This window comes from Staurois parvus, unplaced genomic scaffold (genome assembly GCF_062004578.1).
Source record: "Staurois parvus isolate SC_StPar_1 unplaced genomic scaffold, SC_StPar_1.0 ptg000423l, whole genome shotgun sequence".
NCBI classification, from domain to species: Eukaryota; Metazoa; Chordata; class Amphibia; order Anura; family Ranidae; genus Staurois; species Staurois parvus.
The window spans coordinates 1,147,436-1,161,674 of NW_028318219.1; the positions used below are offsets into that span (position 1 = coordinate 1,147,436).

Below are 14,239 nucleotides of genomic sequence, written 5' to 3' on the forward strand. Positions count from 1 at the left end.
GGAGAAGTGACGTAGCCTCCCAGGGACAAGTTAAGTAACATTTGTAGGATTACCAGATGAAAACAAAGCAAAAAAAGCTTGAAAAATGTAAACTAATGCAACCACAACACCAAGGACGAGTAATCTGCAATATAATACATTTTTGGTTTGGGTTTTAGATACACTTTAACCCTTTTGCTGCCACTGCACTATGTCTTACAGTGGTGGTAACAGAGGATTTTCTTGTGGGTCTCAGCCCCACAGTTGGGACAGCAGAGCCCCGGGAAGCAAGGCGGGTGGAGGGCAATGAGATCAGCGAACATACATTCATTGATCTCCCCTAGCTGGAAAGAACGTGTACAACGCCATTTTATTTTTGGTGTCTGCGCTCCCTTAGCTTCAATGCAAGAAAGATGAGACATCAGGGCAGTGAAGGACCCTTGATGTCTCGTTAAATAGAGCCTATCTTAAGTATGTTATATTACATAGGAAACGTTTTGTTCCGTATGTAATATAAAGTTTCAGTGAAAGTAAAAAATAAATAAAGTTACACTTAAACCTCCATTTGTTCACACATGAATATAATCGCATTAGAGCAATAATTTTAGCTCCCTTATTCATGATTAAAGCGGAGTTCCACCTGAAAAAAAAAAAAGTCAGCAGCTACAAAAAACTGTAGCTGCTGACTTTTAAAATACAGCCACTCACCTGTCCCTCGGTCCAGCGGTGTCCTCACCAAGGCTGGTTTTACCGGCCGTCTTCTCTCCCTGGCGCCGGCATCTTTAGTGTGGGCACCCAGCTGTGACGGCTTGCGGCTTCACAGCTGGGTGCCCATTGCTCATGCGTGAGAAGCGCTGTGCTTTGTGAATGGCCCCGTAGTCTTCTGGGACCTGTCACATGTCCCAGAAGAATACGGGGAGAGGGGAGGACAATTTCCACTTCTGATCTCTTAGGCGATCGCGGTGGAAGTGGGAGCGGGTACCTGTCAAATTCGGGTACCCCCGCTCCCCAAAGGTGCCAATCCTTAATGGGGAGAAGGCTTAAAGCGGAACTTCCCCTTTTGGGTGAAGCTCCGCTTTAACTTTGAACTGGTGATCTGTAGGGGCTTTTAAAGTGTCGCCTATGGAAAATATAGGGTACTGAAGTTTGTTGTCCTTTTGCGAGTGTGTGCTAATGTAAAGTTTGATATGTTGGGTATCTATTGACTCGCTACAACCTCATCTTTTATATTTTACCAAAAAATTAGGTAGTATATTATATTTGTGCGTCTCGAAATTAACTTGACTTGACATTTTTCACTTGAGAAACCGTTGCACAAATATGCTGTGCCTTAAAAACCACCAATTTAATCTCCAGCGTGTCCGCTTTCAGTAAATATATAATGTTTGAGAGTTTTATCTAATCTTCAGGCCTAAAATTATTTTTTTTAAAACGTGTGCAAAAAAAGTCATAAATTACTCAGTGATTTTCTATAATTGTAAGCTCCACCTAGTATCCATCCTGCAGTATTGTTTTTTATTTGAGGTGTTTCAGGAATAATACTGCATTATGGCCACCAGATGGTGCTGACAATGATAGGAAATCACTGTATTTTAGCAAAAACTATCAAGGATGGGCGAATGCCTGGCACATTCATTCAACATTTATTTTTTATATATGTATATAGACCCCCTAATCATATTTTAATAAATACAGAGTTGACTCATTTGTGCCTTTTATATCTGACCGGAGTTCAGCTAGAAGCTTCATCTTTACTACCCATTACCTATAAATTGAAGCACAGATCGGAATAACATTTGGAATTAGTTTGACGCAGGGTATGAGCTGGGAGTAAAAACGTCAAAGCAATGAAAAGCAAAATGTGATTTCTACACGGGTTCATGTGGCAGCAAATGGCATAACTGAGTAAATACAGCGACGATACCAGCGTACAGCCGGAATATCTGCACTAATGAGGGGCGGCCTTGCGTGCTGCACTATAAACACAATTCCCCAGTAGGAACATGGGAAACAGACGTGAGAAAATATCACAGTAATTAGCATGGAACAGAGAAAAAGCAGCAGAGCAGAAACAGAATACAGAACAGCGGGGGACTCATTCTCATTTAAAGCATATCTAAACCCAAGAACAAAAATTTAATATATTGTAGCTCACCAATCTTTTGATGTGGTGGCTGCATTCGTTTTCTTTTTTTCACACACATTCAATGTACTCAATCTATGAAGTAGCAGGGTTAACACCATAGTCTGTTGTCCTGATTTGGACTACAAGCGCTTCCCCCTCTCTCCTCACCCCCTTTATTATTATTATTATTATTATTATACAGTATTTATAAAGCGCCAATAAGGCATACTCCACCTTTTGCAAAAATATATAAATGCACACATATTGTATAAAGCAAAATTGTGCATATATGATTTTTTTGCATTGGAGCCTGCAAAGCATCAAAGGGTAAAGGGAGCAATGTATAGGGTCTGCAGACTATTCCTCCAGCCCCAGGCCCATACAGAGCTTTGGTTGTAATGGAAGGAAGTAACCGATGGACCACACTTCTGCTCCACTTAGATGAACAAGTCCTTCTGCCGTGGTGGCGGATGTGATCTTTAGTCTTCCACTGACAAATAGGGGGTAGCAGATACCTTTTTGGAGCCCTCTCCCCACATTTCCTTTTTCTGGCCACATTGATGAGTATCGTGCCCACAGCCTCCTGCATTAGCCACCTCATGGGCCCCAGAAGGCCATGGGCTGCTCTACAGATCATATGGACTGGCAGTCTAGTCATGGTTTTTTCAGCTGCCATCCTGATGTTGCAACACATGTGCATCATCAATGGATCCTGGAGCAGAGGGGGGGAGCAGGGGGTTGTCGGTTCTGGAGGGAGTTAGGGGGCTCTTCAGCAGATTTATTGGCCCTGTAAAGGTATGATGTTTATGGAGGGGACTGTAGGGGATGGGGTCTCTGAAGGGGGCTGGGGGTCTCTCCAAGAGGCTTTGGACTCTTTGCAGGGGTTCTTGGGGGACTGGAGGGTTGGTGGGCACTGTGGAAGGTTGAATGAGGAATGTGGGACACTTTTAGAGCACTATGGAGGGTCTGGAGACTCTGCAGTAGGCTGGGGGGTGGAGGGGTTGGGCACTGCACGAAGCTGAGTGGAACTGTGGGAGGTTGGGAGGCACTGTGTCTGTTGAGGGGCACTGCAGTCTACTATGGTAAAGTGGAGGCACTATGGGAGCTGGGAGGCACTGTGGGAGGTTGGGGGGCACTGTGGGTGTTGAGAGGCACTGCGCTCAACCATGGAAGGTTGGGGAGCACTATGGTAGATGGGAGGTTGATGGGCATTGTGGATGTTGAGGAGCACTGCACTCCAATTTCGAAGGTTGGGGGGCCCTATGGGAGCTTGTAGGCCTTGTGGGAGGTTGGGGGGCACTGTGTCTGTTGAAAGGCACTCTGGTCCACTATGGAAGGTTGGGGAGTACTATAAGAGCAGGGAGGTTGGGGGGTACTTTGAGTGTTGAGGGGAATGGAATGTTGGGGAGTAATATGGGAGCTGGGAGGTTGGAGGGCAATGTGGGTGTAGAGAGGCACTGTAATTCACTATGGAAGGTTGGCAGGCCCTGGGAGCAGGGTGGCACTAATGAAAGGTTAGAATAGGAGATCTGCAGCTGGCTGGAGACCACAGCCTGGTAGCGGGCCCTGGCTCAGTGATTGAAGAGCACTGCTCTAGAGCAGGGGTCTCCAAACTATGGCCCTCCAGCTTTTGAAGTATTACAAGTCCCATAATGCCTCTGCCTCTGGGAGTCTTGCCTGTGGCTGTCAAGAGTCTTTCAAGGCCTCAAGGGACTTGCAGTTCTCAACACCTGGAGGGCCATAGTTTGGAGACCCCTGCTCTAGAGTGTCAACATTCACTATTACATGATGTCATCTAGATTATAACCTTACAGCCAAAGGATGGCAGCTTCCATCTGCCACTTTTCGCACAGCTATTTTTTCCTTGACATTGCTATCCCTTTCCATGTTTTATTAGGTTGGTGCTCTGTGGGTAATGAGGACAGTGCTACGACAAGGCGACAATGCTACAAAAGATTGTAGAACATTATGTTTCCATGACATGTGTCTCTGTAGTAATATAGCTTTTCCCCGATGCTATTTGTTTTGATGTACACATCCACGATCTTTATATTATTAATAACAGCCCAGATAAGAGGTTTCAAAGGCTCGCCATTATTTCTCACTGCAAAAGTCAAGGTAGCTGCTGACTGAAATTATATATGTATGTGTGGCTTGTACAACTTCTCTTTGTGTGAAGAGTTCCATCTGTTGCGCCGGCACAATGGCAGAAAATGTTCCATGTGAGGGTATTAACGAGCGCCTTTCCAGTTATGCCAACTGGTAACACGGACTGCCGGGAGCTTAGATATACTCAGAAATCCTTCCTATAGAACTCTGTTTTCACAGATCTATCGGTAGAAAGCCTGTGGTTTCTGTGGGTTGTATCTAAGTGTTTAGTTATATTTTTTTATTATATAGCAATTGCCATTGGTGCTGTGTGAGGCTCCCAGCATAGCATGCGGTACAAATCAAATTAAGATGTTACTTAAAGTTGTATTCATATACAGAGACTGCATGTAAAATCGCTTGCTGCGAATGGGGCAAAATCGAATGTTCTCAGGCTATATTCTCTGGAGATCGAATGTGTGAATGGGAAAAATACTGCATTATGGCCACTAGATGGCTCTTAATATCATTGGAAATAACTAGGCTCTTCAGCTCCATCTAGTGACCATAGTGTGATATTTTCCCCATTCATACATTCAAATGGCAGATAATATAGCCGGAGAACATTTGATTCCTATCTATCTATCTATCTATCTATCTATCTATCTATCTATCTACCTAATATCTATCTATCTATCTATCTATCTATCTATCTATCTATCCATCCATCTAATATATATCCATCCACCTAATATCTATCTATCTATTGTTCTAGCTAATATCTATCTATCTATCTATATATCTATCTATCTACCTATCTATCTGTCTATCAAATATCTATCTATCTATCTATCTATCTATCTATCAAATATCTAACTAACTAACTATCAATCAAATATCTATCTATCTATCTATCTATCTATCTATCAAATATCTATCTATCTATCCATCTATCCATCAAATATCTATCTATCAAATATCTATCTATCTATCTATCTATCTATCTATCTATCTATCTATCTATCTATCTATCAAATATATATTTATCAAATATCTATCTATCTATCTGCCTATCTATCTATCAAATATCTATGTATGTATGTACAGTGGGGATCGAAACTTTGGGCACCCCAGCTAATAATTTGTATTAATGTGCATAAAGAAGCCAAGGAAAGATGGAAAAATCTCCAAAAGGTATCAAATTACAGATTAGACATTCTTATAATATGTCAACAAAAGTTAGATTTTATTTCCATCATTTACACTTTCAAAATAACAGAAAACAAAAAAATGGCATCTGCAAAAGTTTGGGCACCCTGCAGAATTTATAGCATGCACTGCCCCCTTTGCCAAGCTGAGACCTGCCAGTGTCATGGATTGTTCTCAATCATCGTCTGGGAAGACCAGGTGATGTCAATCTGAAAGGTTTTAAATGCCCAGACTCATCTGACCTTGCCCCAACAATCAGCACCATGGGTTGTTCTAAGCAGTTGTCTAGAAAACTGAAACTGAAAATAGTTGACGCTCACAAAGCTGGAGAAGGCTATAAGAAGATAGCAAAGCGTTTTCAGATGTCGATATCCTCTGTTCGGAATGTAATTAAGAAATGGCAGTCATCAGGAACAGTGGAAGATAAAGCAACATCTGGAAGACCAAGAAAAATATCAGACAGAACAGCTCGCAGGATTGTGAGAAAAACAATTCAAAACCCACGTTTGACTGCACGATCCCTCCAGAAAGATCTGGCAGACACTGGAGTTGTGGTACACTATTCCACTATAAAGAGATACTTGTACAAATATGGTCTTCATGGAAGAGTCATCAGAAGAAAACCTCTTCTACGTCCTCACCACAAAAATCATCGTTTGAACTTTGCAAATGAACATATAGACAAGCCTGATGCATTTTGGAAACAAGTTCTGTGGACCGATGAGGTTAAAATTGAACTTTTTGGCCGGAATGAGCAAAGGTACGTTTGGAGAAGAAGGGGCACAGAATTTAATGAAAAGAACCTCTGTCCAACTGTTAAGCATGGGGTTGGATCAATCATGCTTTGGGGTTGTGTTGCAGCCAGTGGCACAGGGAACATCTCACGAGTAGAAGGAAAAATGGATTCAATATAATTTCAGCAAATTTTGGATGGTAACTTGATCTGTGAAAAAGCTGAAGTTAAAGAGAGGATGGCTTCTACAAATGGATAATGATCCTAAACACACCTCGAAATCCACGGGGGATTACATCAAGAGGCGTAAACTGAAGGTTTTGCCATGGCCTTCACAATCTCCTGACCTCAACATAATTGAAAATCTATGGATAGACCTTAAAAGAGCAGTGCGTGACAGACATCCCAGAAATCTCAAAGAACTGGAAGACTTTTGTAAGGAAGAATGGGCAAAGATACCTCAAACAAGAATTGAAAGACTCTTGGCTGGCTACAAAAAGCGTTTACAAGCTGTGATATTTGCCAAAGGGGGCAGTACAAGATATTACCTCTGCAGGGTGCCCAAACTTTTGCAGACGCCATTTTTTTTGTTTTCTGTTATTTTGAAAGTGTAAATGATGGAAATAAAATCTAACTTTTGTTGACATGTTATAAGAATGTCTAATCTGTAATTTGATGCCTTTTGGAGATTTTTCCATCTTTCCTTGGCTTCTTTATGCACATTAATACAAATTTTTAGCTGGGGTGCCCAAACTTTCGATCCCCATTGTATGTATCTATCTATCTATCAAATATCTATCTATCTATCTATCTATTATCTATATCTCTATCCATCTACAGTATCTCTCTCTCCAGCACTTGGCCTGATCCCAGTGACACTCTAATTCCACTTAGTAGAATGAAAGGTTGACATTCTTCACCTGTCAGTGTGTTTTAGGATGAACATCTCCAGCGTCTCCCCCTCCCATTCATCTATCTATCAAATATCTATCTATCTATCTATCTATCTATCTATCTATCTATCAAATATCTATCTATCTATCTATCTATCTATCTATCTATCTATCTATCTATCTATCTATCAAATATCTGTCTCTCAAATATCTATCTATCTATCTATCTATCTATCTATCTATCTATCTATCTATCAAATATCTATCTATCTATCTATCTATCTATCTATCTATCTATCAAATATCTATCTATCTATCTATCTATCTATCTATCTATCTATAATCTATATCTCTATCCATCTACAGTATCTCTCTCTCCAGCACTTGGCCTGATCCCAGTGACACTCTAATTCCACTTAGTAGAATGAAAGGTTGACATTCTTCACCTGTCAGTGTGTTTTAGGATGAACATCTCCAGCGTCTCCCCCTCCCATTCATAAGATCAGTATCTGGCGTGATCCCAGACACCGGTCGCTCTAGAAAGGCGGCAGAGGAGAGAAGGAAATTTTGAGCAGACCACACAGATATTACATCTTCCTGCATCGCATCAATATATTTCTCATCACCATTAATGTCAGCCTCAGCCACAGGACAGAGAAGATACATTGGGCGCAGTCACTAAGTAATGATTGGATGGCGAGGAATCTGCACAGTCCTTGCTCTGGGTAAATGTTTTCTTACTTAAAGTGGAACTCCTGGCAAAAACAAAACCACTAAATGCACATGTATGGGGGCTACCTCCAGCTTGAGACCTGAATTTTCTCTGCTGCAGTTCAGTAACTCTTGCAGGCCTCCTTCTTATCCTGTGACAGTAAGTGCTCATGTGCACAGATGCATTTGCTCATAAAGGTGGCATATACACTATATTGCCAAATGTATTGGGACGCCTTCCTTTACACGCAGTTGAATTTTAATGGCATCCCAGTCTTAATCCGTAGGGTTCAATATTGAGTTGGCCCCGCCCTTTGCAGCCATAACAGCTTCAACTCTTCTGGGAAGGCCGTCCACAAGGTTTAGGAGGGTGTCTATGGGAAGGTTTGACCATTCTTCCAGAAGCACATTTGTGAGGTCAGGCACTGATGTTGGGGGAGGAGGCCTGGCTCACAGTCTCCACTCTAATTCATCCCAAAGGCGTTCTATCAGGTTGAGGTCAGGACTCTTTGCAGGCCAGTCAAGTTCCTCCACCCCAAACTCGCTCATCCATGTCTTTATGGACCTTGCTTTGTGCACTGGTGCGCAGTCATGTTGGAACAGGAAGGGGCCATCCCCAAACTGTTCCCACAAAGTTGGGAGCAAGAAATTGTCCAAAATGTCTTGGTATGCCGATGCCTTAAGTGTTCCCTTCACTGGAACTAGGGGGCCAAGCCCAACCCCTGAAAAACAACCCCACACCATAATCCCCCCTCCACCAAACTTTACACTTGGCACAATGCAGTCAGGCAAATACCATTCTCCTGGTAACTGCCAAACCCAGATACGTCCATCGAATTGTCAGACAGAGGAGCGGGATTCGTCACTCCAGAGAACACGTTTACAGAGCTCTAGAGTCCAGTGGTGGCGTGCTTTACACCATGGCATCCGACACATTGCATTGTATTTAGTGATGTAAGGTTTGGATGCAGCTGCTCGGCCATGGAAACCCATTCCATGCAGCTCTCTACACACTGTTGTTGTGCTAATCTGAAGATCACACAAAGTTTGGAGGTCTTTAGCTATTGACTCTGCAGACAGTTGGTGACTTCTGTGCACTGTGCGCTTCAGCATGCGCTGCCCTCGCTCTGCCATTTTACATGGCCTACCACTTCGTGGCTGAGCTGCTGTTGTTCCCAGTTGCTTCCACTTTGTTATAATCCCACTAACAGTTGACCGTGGAATATTTAGTAGCCAGGAAATGTCACGGATGGACTTATTGCACAGGTGGCAACCTATCACAGGACCACGCTTGAATTCACTGAACTCCTGAGCGCGACCCATTCTTTCACAAATGTTTGTAGAAGCAGTCTGCATGCCTAGGGGATGATTTTATACACCTGTGGCCATGGACGGGATTGGAACACCTGAATTCAATGATTTCGAGGGCTGGCCCAATACATTTGGCAATATAGTGTATATAGCACTGCCTGACAAAATCAATGACAGGCTGAAATAAACAGCAGCTGTAGGCACATCTGACCGGTACACACCTAAAGAGCTGTATATGTGCAAGGACGTTTGTTTGGAACGTGGGCTTTCTGCGTTTTTGGATACACATTCCTGTATGCATATTACCCTGTCTACAAGCACCGCTCAAATGTGCGTACAGCTGCTGCATATTTCAACTTGTCATTAATTTTAAAGCAGTGGGCTGAACACACTATCTGTGACTCCTGGACACCAAAGTACCCCGTTTTCTATGCTCTACAGGCACACGCGCCTGTATGCATGAGCTTTAAAGGAACAAGCAGCAGACTGATGAGATCAACTCTCTGCTCTCTCCTACTATCATCATGGCTCCTTGCACTGCAGCACAACTTATGGCTTTTTGTGCTGCTTCCCTCTCCCCAAGCCTGAGCTCTGTTGTGCCTGCTGGAAAATTTTGTTTTGTTTCATTTTTTGGTTGCATTTGTTAATTGAAATTTTTTTTTCAGATGCATTCATTTATGGGCCCTATTCGTTTTCAGAATTTGTTTTGTGTTTCTGTTTGTTTAATTTGGAATAGCCTGATTGTTATGGATCTGACAGCTGCCACGTCCTTAACAACCATGATTCATCTGCTGTCAGCGAACTTTAACCACTTCAATACCGGGCACTTTTACCCCCTTCCTGCCCAGGCCAATTTTCAGATTTCAGCACTGTCGCACTTTGAATGACAATTGCGCAGTCATGCAACATTGTACCCATATGACATTTTTAGCATTTTTTAACACAAATAGAGCTTTCGTTTGGTGATATTTAATCCCCACTCAGTTTTTTATTTTTTGCTAAATAAAACAAAAAACACCTGAAACCTTTGAAAAAAAAATGCACTTTTCATTGTTTCTGTTATAAAATTTTACAAAAAAATAAAATTTCTTAATAAATTTAAGTTAAAATGTATTTTTTAAATTTCTTTGGTGAAAATAATAATAATAATAATTGAATTCAAGTGTTTCTATTATTTTTATTTTTTATTAAATGTTTTTCTTTTTTTTTTACTATTTTATTTTTCAGCACACTGTAACCAAAGCAATACAATGTTACCATAGTAACATTGAACTACTCTGGGCAACTGATCAGGATTTTTTTTTTAACACATTATGATTGCTAATACCAATGTATTTGATTGAGATTTGCAATCATTGTTACTGAATGAAACTGATTCATTCAGTCTTTTGTTGTGATTAGTTGTGATTGGGCAAAGCTTATCACATGATACAGATGGGCTGTGATTGGCCCTATCTGTATCATGTGACTGCCTTGACCAGTCACAGCTAACAACATAATTGTATACAATGGATGACATGACAGGAAGCCATCCATTGTATACAATTGACATGTGATCTGCTGTGATTGGTCACAGCGGTCACATGACACTGGCAACGGGCTGGTGTAGTGATATGTCATCGGCTGTGTCCCATGGACACAGCCGGTGGCAGATCGCACCAATGCACGGCCCCGCGGCCGCGTGAGCGGCTTGTTTTGACAGGATGTCATATGACTCCCAGTCACAACAAGGAGTGTCCCGCCCGGCCGTCATTCTGCTATAGGCCGGGCGGGAAGTGCATGAAATGTGCATAGCTTTCCGCACTGCGTTCTGCTGTGAACCAGCCCCTAAGTTAGAGTAGAGCTATAGGCAAAACTTTTTTGTTTCAATTTGGATAGAGTAAGGGAGGGTTATAACCCCTGTCAGGTTTTTTTCTTTTTTCGCCATCTGTGACCCATTGCGGAGATTTCCCCTTTACTTCCTGTCCCATAGTCAAGCAGGAAGTGAGAAGAAATCCATCCAAAGTGACAGAATTCCTTGGGGACCCCCAGGTCACCAGAACTAGTGTCCTCATTGAAAGATCTCCCCTCTTTTACTTTTCTGGGGACAACCCAAAATTTGGGTTTTTCTTTTACTTTCACTTTTAATGATAGTGGCAAACAGGACAAATAGAGAGGGGGAGTCTCTGTAATGGGGGCACAGACTGCAATACAAACTGACCATTGTTCTAATCTCTCAGCACTCCATCCAAAGCTAAAAAAAAAGTTATGCTTTTTGGTTATACTTTAAGAATACATGAATATATATATTTTTTAAATGTTTTATTTAAGTGTCACTTCAATGTGTGATTTACACTCACCGGCCACTTTATTAGGTACTCTTGTTCAATTGCTTGGTAACACAATTTGCTAATCAGTCAATCACATGGCAGCAGGGGCGGACTGACAACTCATGGGGCCCCCGGGCAATAGGGGCCCCTGTGTCCTTGCCCAAACTCAAAAAGCCTATGAAAAAGGTACCAGGGGGCATCTCATGGGGCCCCCTACTGACCCCAGGCCCTCGGGCAGTGGCTGAGTTTCCAAATGGTCAGTCCGCTCCTGCATGGCAGCAATGCATTTAGGCATCTAGACTTGGTGAAGACAGCTTGCTGAAGTTCAAACCGAGCATCAGAATGGAGAAGAAAGAGGATTTAAGTGACTTTGAATTTGGCATGGTTGTTGGTTGATGGGCTGGTCTGAGTATTTCAAAAACCTCTGATCTGTTGGGATTTTCAACACACCCATCTCTAGGGTTTACAGAAAATTGTCCAAAAAAGAGAAAATATCTAGTGAGTGGCAGTTGTGTGGAAGAAAATGCGTTGTTGACAGCAGGGGCGGACTGACAACTCATGGGGCCCCCGGGCAATAGGGGATCATGGGGCCCCTGTGTCCTTGCCCAAACTCAAAAAAGCCTATGAAAAAGGTACCAGGGGCATCCCATGGGGCCCCCTACTGACCTCGGGCCCTCGGGCTGTGCCAGAGTTTCCAAATGGTCAGTCCGCCCCTGGTTGACAGTAACTCATGTCAATATGGACCAAAATCTCTGTTGAAGGGTTTCAACACCCTTGCTGAATCTATGCCACAAAGATTTCAGGCAGTTCTGAAGGCAAAAGGGGGTCCAACCCAGTGCTAGCAAGGTGTACCTAATAAAGTGGCCGATGAGTGTATATTTGCCTGGAGGTCAGCACAGACTGAGGCTTCTTCTTTATATAAAACAGTTTATTGGCGTCCTTTCATCGGGTCTTACATCTCATTATGAATAGAAGTGGGTATTTTTATGAAGTTGAAAAGCTGTGTAGTCGAGTGTATTTCCACATCACTGAAGGGTGAATCCATTAAGCCTTTGGAGGAGATCTCATTAGCCCACTCCAGCAGTCACATATAACAGGTGCGACAGTCCCGCTTCAGGGTGTCTCTGTGGCCACTTGTGCTGAATTGGCTTTTTTCAAGAATAGGCGTCTGCAAATAAAGGGGAAAGTCCAACTTATATTTCCATCATTATATAAAAAAACTGAAAAAAGACTATTACTTTGAAATAGATGCGTTAAAGCGGTACTCCGGGCAAAGAGCTATCTGCTTTATATTTTTGTCTGCCAAAGGCATTGCACATTTGGCCAGCTATTCTCAGGATGTGCACACCATTGCTGGTTAGTAAGATCTCTCTGCTACATCCTTGGTTATGTTCCACTATCCTGCTTGGCTTCACAATCGGATCAGCTCTCTGATCAATGGTAATCAGAAAAGGATACTAATTCACTGTCCAATAAGTAGGCTGGGGGTCTGGAAGCTGAATGGCTGAAATGGGAAGATGCTTTGTTTAAAGTATTGTACAGGACATTAAGGATTGGTACTGCCCAGGAGATACTTTTATCATCTATTTGGGTTATGATCTCTTTTTATGGGGGACAATTTGAAAGCATTTTGAGTGCTCAGGGGTTCTCACTCAAGCAGGGTGAGGGGTCCTAGGATTGTCACGTTGAAGAGGAGAGGACTAACTTACAGTTCTCTCAGGATTGGTAATTTCTCATTTGTGACCCAGAATTGGAGAAGCTTGGGGTGGGAAAGAGCCTCCAGCTCTGATTAAAGGGTCTATGCTCCTTAAAGGGCTAACCCTCCTGCAGGGAAGGCCTAAAAAGGAACATGAAGGAGTCAGGACCTGTCTATGAGGCGGAGTGTGAGGTACTGTAGGTCACAGCAGTGTGAAAGTGTGGACTGTCTTGCCAGTAAGACAGTGTTTGCTGACCTCATGTGGCCTTTGGGGCACCCTGAAGCATAGGGGACCCCTGAAACCTTGTGGGGGACTTGTATACTAGAGGTGAGCAATCAAGTTGTTTTTTTATTCTGCCAGAATTATGGACTGTTTGTGTTTAATTTTGCTGAAGTATGCTGCTTGCTTGATGTTTGAAAAACAATGAAGTCTGTTTTACTTTTACAAGTGGTTGTCTGGTGAGCCCAGACCACCCATATTGTAGTATTTAATTTAAATTAATCATCTGGTTTACTTGGCCTTGTGTCTGTTGGTCTTCATGGGCAGCAGTACAGCCTGTATGTTGGTCAGGACTCCTCCCTGGGAGATGGTGAACTCCACCGAGCTCTTTGTTGAGCTCCTCATTGTTGCAGACAGCCAGGTGAAGGTGTTGGGGGATAATGCGGGTCTTCTTGTTGTCACGGGCTAGCTTGAGGATCTCAGTCATCAAATACGGTTGGTGGTGGGCAGATAGGTTGGTGGGCAAGGTTGGCGGAGAGATAGGTGAAAGCTCCAGCCCTGAACCATTCCACATAGTTGACCTTCCTGAACAGACAGTGATGGTAAGGCCTTGGTCCTAGCCCAGGCCTTGACTTCTTGTTTGCTATGTCCAGACTTGAGTGAACTGCTATATTGACTCTCGGTTTGCTTCAGTTCTATTTTTTTATTGCTGACTGTGACCCTGATAGGGAAATTCACTGTCTCTGTTTGTCCTGTTTACCGTTATCACCAAATGTGAAAGAAAATTCCAAATGTTGGGTTGCCACCACAACAGGCATAGAAGGGAAATCTTCCAATATGGACAACACTAGCGGTGACCCTGGGGGTAACCAACGTTTCCCTCATATCTGATGGATTTCCTCTCACTTTCTGTTTTTTTTTTTTTTCTATAGGACAGTAAGTAAAAGGGAAATCTTCAATGGCAC

At 42.8% G+C, this 14,239-nt stretch overlaps 1 pseudogene; it reads right to left on the reverse strand.

Moving 5' to 3' along the window:
* The window catches only part of LOC149454558 (elongation factor 1-beta pseudogene), a 78,470-nt pseudogene extending 64,622 nt beyond the window's left edge, over positions 1-13,848 (reverse strand).
* Between the last annotated feature and the right edge of the window lie 391 nt (positions 13,849-14,239).